This window comes from Pelobates fuscus, chromosome 5 (assembly GCF_036172605.1).
Source record: "Pelobates fuscus isolate aPelFus1 chromosome 5, aPelFus1.pri, whole genome shotgun sequence".
Taxonomy (NCBI): Eukaryota; Metazoa; Chordata; class Amphibia; order Anura; family Pelobatidae; genus Pelobates; species Pelobates fuscus.
Genome location: NC_086321.1, coordinates 6,075,618 through 6,081,573, shown reverse-complemented (window position 1 = coordinate 6,081,573; position 5,956 = coordinate 6,075,618). Strand labels below are relative to the sequence as shown.

The 5,956-nt window shown below is 46.9% G+C and overlaps 1 pseudogene; it reads right to left on the bottom strand.

Moving 5' to 3' along the window:
- Positions 1 to 270: 270 nt before the first annotated feature.
- LOC134612349 (putative methyltransferase DDB_G0268948) lies at positions 271 to 1,192 on the bottom strand (annotated as a pseudogene).
- Between the last annotated feature and the right edge of the window lie 4,764 nt (positions 1,193 to 5,956).

Below are 5,956 nucleotides of genomic sequence, written 5' to 3'. Positions count from 1 at the left end.
AGGGATGTTACCGATGGTTGGTGTCCATAAATGAATTTTTTGAATGTGGCAGTTGAGACAAAAAACAAATATATATGGAGAGTTGGAAATCTTCCTGCTTACGTGTCCTCATTCCTGGCTCTTCCATCGTGTGATGGAATATTATCATGTGGCAGAAAATAATGGTATTTATCTGCTAAATGTTCCTTGTTCTGCTGTTGAGCTTTAAATATGTTACAAATTTTGAATACAAGAGGAAAGTGTTGACACATGCTACACTATCTCTTCCCCAGTCCATTATTTCTCCAGACTCATGATGATTTGCAGGCTAGGACACAATAGTGTTTGATATGGACCTTAATGAGGGCTGACTCAGACCCATCTCCTATAATGTCACAAAACCTCTGTTCAAGATGCATCAGGAATCTGATGGCTTCATTTTTATCATGTTTCAGGAATTATTGATACATGTATATAGACTGAAAAAATCCTATTATTTCTTCAACAGACATTTCAAATACAACGGGGATGTCCGTAACCCACTTCTTGTCTTTTAATGGTATAGCATTGAACACCTCTTCATACTGGTGATGCATAATATTGTTGTTTTCGTACTTGAATTCTGATATTTTGTCTAAACACTGCTTCATAACAACATTTAGCGCTGGATCATTATTGCCATCTTGTAATTTAAAAATTGGAACAAAAGCATGAACTGCCAGACAGCCGTTGGGCTTTAAAACTCGAACTGCTTCATGCACAAATTTTTCCACATTGAACCAATGAGCAGCAAGTCCTGCATTTACAAGGTCCACAGATGCATCATCAAGGGGTAAGTTCTCAGAAGCAGCCACCTGGAAAGTTACATTTTCCAAGGAACAGAATTGTTTGGCTTCCTCAAGCTGAGATTCACTGATGTCTACACCGATAACCTTTTTGAACCTTTTTGCTAGAGGCATTGTATATCTCCCAGTACCGCAGCCAACATCGACTGCTGTATCATACGGTTTACTTTTCTTCTCCTTCAAATATGAGAATCAGATTCATGACGTCACTGGACACAGGAACCATATACTGCTGGTACACGGATGAGAAGGCCTTGCTTTTAAATAAATGATCAGTCATCCTTAATTCTGGATATTCCTCTTGATGTCTTAAAATCTGTGTGATCTTGGTGGAGGAGTAATTTCCACAAAGCAAGTCTGCTGCTTTATATGTGCAAAATAATATAAGTGGTACAATGATAACACTGCTAAGAACGTGAAGATGCTACACTGTTCAAGCTGTACTATGTCATAACTAATACGACAGGAGTGTGTATAGCATTGCATCTGATGATCAGGCAGTCATTAAATGTCCACATGGTGTATAGCATAACTGGTGAGGGTCACTGAAGGCCGCATGAAGCCCTTATCGCATAACATTAATACGGCTTGCTTAAGGTGAATTAAGGGTGATAATAAGCTTTCCAACTAAAAACAAAACCAAACTGAATGGCTCCACTGGGTTTCTTTGGGAAAGTCCCTCTGCTCCCCGTTGGCAGGTTGTCAGGTGTGCAAGGTTTGCCGGTCGTGTTGTTCCTGTGCCTCCGATCCGTGTGGGGCAGTAGTTGCGTCCAGCTATTGGGGTGGCTCCGGTGTGTGCCACGCTGCCAGCCCCGGGCTCTGTATGAGCCAACCATCTGTGCCCTCGGTTCCGGTTCCATTAAAGGCCGGCAACGGATTTCCCGGTAAGTGTAGTCAGTCCAGGCATTGGGCTGCGGTTGGAGGGGTGACCTCTAGGGCTCAGGACCCAGGAAGGCCGTCGTGGAGACCAGGCCTAAGTTCACGGTGCGGAGGTGAGACAGTAGGGATTCACCGCTTAATCCCCAGGTGAGTATGAAATGCTTTCTGTTGCTGGGGCTGCCTGTGAGTGATGGGTGATTGGCAGAGTCACGCCCGGTGTGGGCCACACCGGGGGGGGGGGGGGTGTTGCGGAGAGTCAGTTCCCACCAGTGGGGACCGGGATAACCCCCCCGGTCCAAGGGGGGGGAGAATGGGGCCCGTTGGAGGTGTCACAGGGTTTTGGCGGGATAGTCAGGCTTGTCGGCAGGGCAGCGGCCGTCTGCCCCGCGTCTCACCCAAGTAGGCCGCAGGCTCCGAAGTTTTGCACCGCAAGGCCCCAAAACTCCCAATCTCGGAGTCTGCAGTGGCGTCCACCATCTCCTGTGCACACTAATGGATCTCTGCTCACATTTTCCTGTGGTGGGACCAGGGCCGGCCTTAGGCATTTAGACGCCCTGTGCGAAAAATCTTCACAGCGCCCCCCCCCCCCCCCCCGTCATCCATGTATGCTGTAATGTTTGTGTTGTCTGTGTATGTGATAGTAGGTGTGATGACTGTGTGTGATATGTATGCTATGTGTGATATTTGTAATGGGTGTATTAACAGTGTGTGATATGCGTGTATTGGTTGTATGTGACACACACAGAGTCAGACGGCCATACACACACACACAGGCAGACAGTCATACACACACACACACACACAGGCAGACAGTCAGTCATACACACAGACACAGACAGTAATACACACAGACACACACAGAGGCAGTCAGTCATACAGACAGTAATACACACAGACACACACAGAGGCAGACAGTAATACACACAGACACACACACAGTCATACACACAGACACACACAGAGGCAGACAGTCATACACACACGCAGACAGTCATACACACAGACACACACAGGCAGACATAGGCGTGCGCAGCCTATTGCATTAGGGTGTGCACCCTAAAGCACAAACACACGCCGCGTGTATATGTATGTGTGTATATATATATATATATATATATATATTTTTTTTTTTTATTTATACACACACACACACTGCTGTGTGTGTGTGTGTGTGTGTGTGTGTGTGCGTGTAAGGGCGCTATGTGTGTGGGTGCTGTATGTGTGCTATATGTGTGTAGGTGCTGTATGTGTGTGCTGTGTGAGGGTGCTGTATGTGTGTGTTTGTGCTGTATGTGTGTGTTTGTGCTGTATGTGTGTGGGTGCTGTATGTGTGTGTGGGTGCTGTATGTGTGTGTGGGTGCTGTATGTGTGTGTGGGTGCTGTATGTGTGTGTGGGTGCTGTATGTGTGTGTGGGTGCTGTATGTGTGTGTGGGTGCTGTATGTGTGTGTGGGTGCTGTATGTGTGTGTGGGTGCTGTATGTGTGTGTGGGTGCTGTATGTGTGTGTGGGTGCTGTATGTGTGTGTGGGTGCTGTATGTGTGTGTGGGTGCTGTATGTGTGTGTGGGTGCTGTATGTGTGTGTGGGTGCTGTATGTGTGTGTGGGTGCTGTATGTGTGTAGGTCCTGTGTGTGTGTGTACTGTATGTGTGTAGGTCCTGTGTGTGTGTGTGCTGTATGTGTGAAGGTGCTGTGTGTGTGTGTGCTGTATGTGTGAAGGTGCTGTATGTATGTGTGTGCTGTGTGAGGGTGCTGTATGTGTGTAGGTGCTGTGTGTGTGGGTGTGTGTGCGGTGGAGGTGGGGGTACATGACTCAATATCCCCCCTCCCTTCTTACCTTATGTAGGGAAGGGGGATTCTTGTTCCTGCTGCCTTCCCTGGTGGTCCAGTGGAGGTGAGGTGAGGTGCCGTTTAGTTAATATCCCCCCTCCCTTGTTACCTTATGTAGGGAGGGGGGACCATGCTACCGCCATCCCTGGTGGTCCAGTGGAGAGTGAACTCTACCCTGCGGGGCTAGAGTTCACTCTCGCGAGATTTGAGCGTTGCTGCGGCAATGCTCAAATCTCGCGAGAGGAACCCGGCGGAGCTGCTGGCAAGAGCTCCGCCGGTCCTCTCCTGCCTCCCTCCCTGCCTGTGGGTCGGTGGGGAGGAAGGCTGAGAGCAGAGCCGGCGCTCGGATAGCGCCGTCTCTGCATGAGCCGACAGCGGAGATCCTGAGATCTCCCCTGCCGGTCTCAATACATAGGCGTGCTGCGGGGATTAGGGTGTGCCCAGGCACACCCCGTGCGCACGCCTATGCAGGCAGTCATACACACAGACACACACAGGCAGACAGTCATACACAGACACACAGAGGCAGACAGTCATACACACACACACAGACACACAGAGGCAGACAGTCATACACACACACACACACACACAGACAGTAATACACACACAGAGGCAGACAGTCATACACACACACACACAGACACACAGAGGCAGACAGTCATACACACACACACACAGACAGTAATACACACACAGAGGCAGACAGTCATACACACACACACACACACACACACACACACACAGACAGTAATACACACAGGCAGAGAGTCACACTCACCTGACAATCACAGTTACCTGTGGAGGCAGTGCAGCTCCTGGTGACTGGTGGGGAAGCAGGGACTCCTTCCTGCTTCCCCTGCAGCAGTTTTCCGGCGCTTTTAGCTCCGCCCCCGCCGCACGGTAAGCTCCGCCCCCGCTGCAAATTTAAAAAAAAAAAAAAATTATTTTTTTATTTTTTTAAACCCGGCCGGCTGTGCGGCCGCACGGCGCCCCCTGCTCCATGGCGCCCTGTGCGGCCGCACAGCTCGCACACCCCTAAGGCCGGCCCTGGGTGGGACCATGATTTCTGCTGATTTTAGTGTGGATTCATCAGGAGCCTCAGTAGCATGCGACCGGTCAGCATGGCGGTCGGGCCCCGCCCCCTCCAGTCCCTTTTTTATGGGTGAGGTTCTGTGCAGTTTTTATACCCTATAGTTCCCGGTGAATATGTGGGAAATCCATTATGAAAGTGTAGAATCATACACTCCCAGATAGGAAGAATATATTTGATACTTTTATATAATTATACACAGCCAATTTTTACCTATTTTTTTTATATAACCTGCAATAGTCCGTATGAAACTTAAATACTGCAGGTTTGTTGGTCAAATCATTTGTCTCGAAATTGAAATTTAGTTTGGAATCCCCACTCATTTATGTAAGGGTTTGACTTAATATGTAATGGAATGTTAATACCCGAAGATTAAAATAAATTTGTATATTTAAATAACTGTCTAAACTTCGTACATTCTTTGAAATCTTTTACATCCATAACCTTGTGGTTTTGAAAACATTTACCCTGTATTTAGGAATATTAACCCCTTAACGACGAGTGACGGACAAGGTCCGTCACTCAGGGGAATGCGTTAATGACGAGTGACGGACCTCGTCCGTCACCCGTTAAAATTAACCCCAGATCGCCGCAATCGCGGCGATCGTGGGGTTAATGGTGCTCCGGTCTGCCTCTGCATTAGAGGCAGACCGGGAGCACCGGATCGGGCTGTTAGAGTACATGTGCCCGCTCTGACAGCATGTCTGAGCGGGCACATGTGCTCTCTATACTCACCTCCGCCTCCCTGCACTTCCTGGTTCTGTGTGAAGTGCAGGGAGACGGATCTTCAGTGATCCTGCCCCCTGGTGGAAAAAAAAATAGTAAAATTAAAATCCCAACCCCCCCTTTAACCCCCCTTTACCCATTTTAATAAAAAATTAACCCCTTCCCTGCCAATTGATCACTGACTACAGTGATCAATTGGCAGGGATTACATTTTACTAAGATCTGATTTTTTTTTAACCCCTGAGGGTTAATTCTTTTTTTTTTTTAACCCTCAGGGGTTCAATTTATTTTATTAATTAATTTAAATATTTTAAAATTATAAATTTAGCTAGCTGGGGAGGGTGGAAGTTAGTGGGGAATTGGGGGATTTAGTATTACGCTAACTAGGGGTTAACGTTAAAAAAAGTTTAAAAATAAGCTTTAAAAAGTTAAAAAATTAAGTTAAAAAAAGTTTTAATAACATTTAAGTAAAAAATTAAAAAAATAAACCCTTTACCCAGTCCAAATAAAAATTAACCCCTTCCCTGCCAACCGATCACTGCCTACAGTGATCAAAATACAGATCACAGTATTATACTGTTCTAATTTTTTTTTTTTAACCCCTGA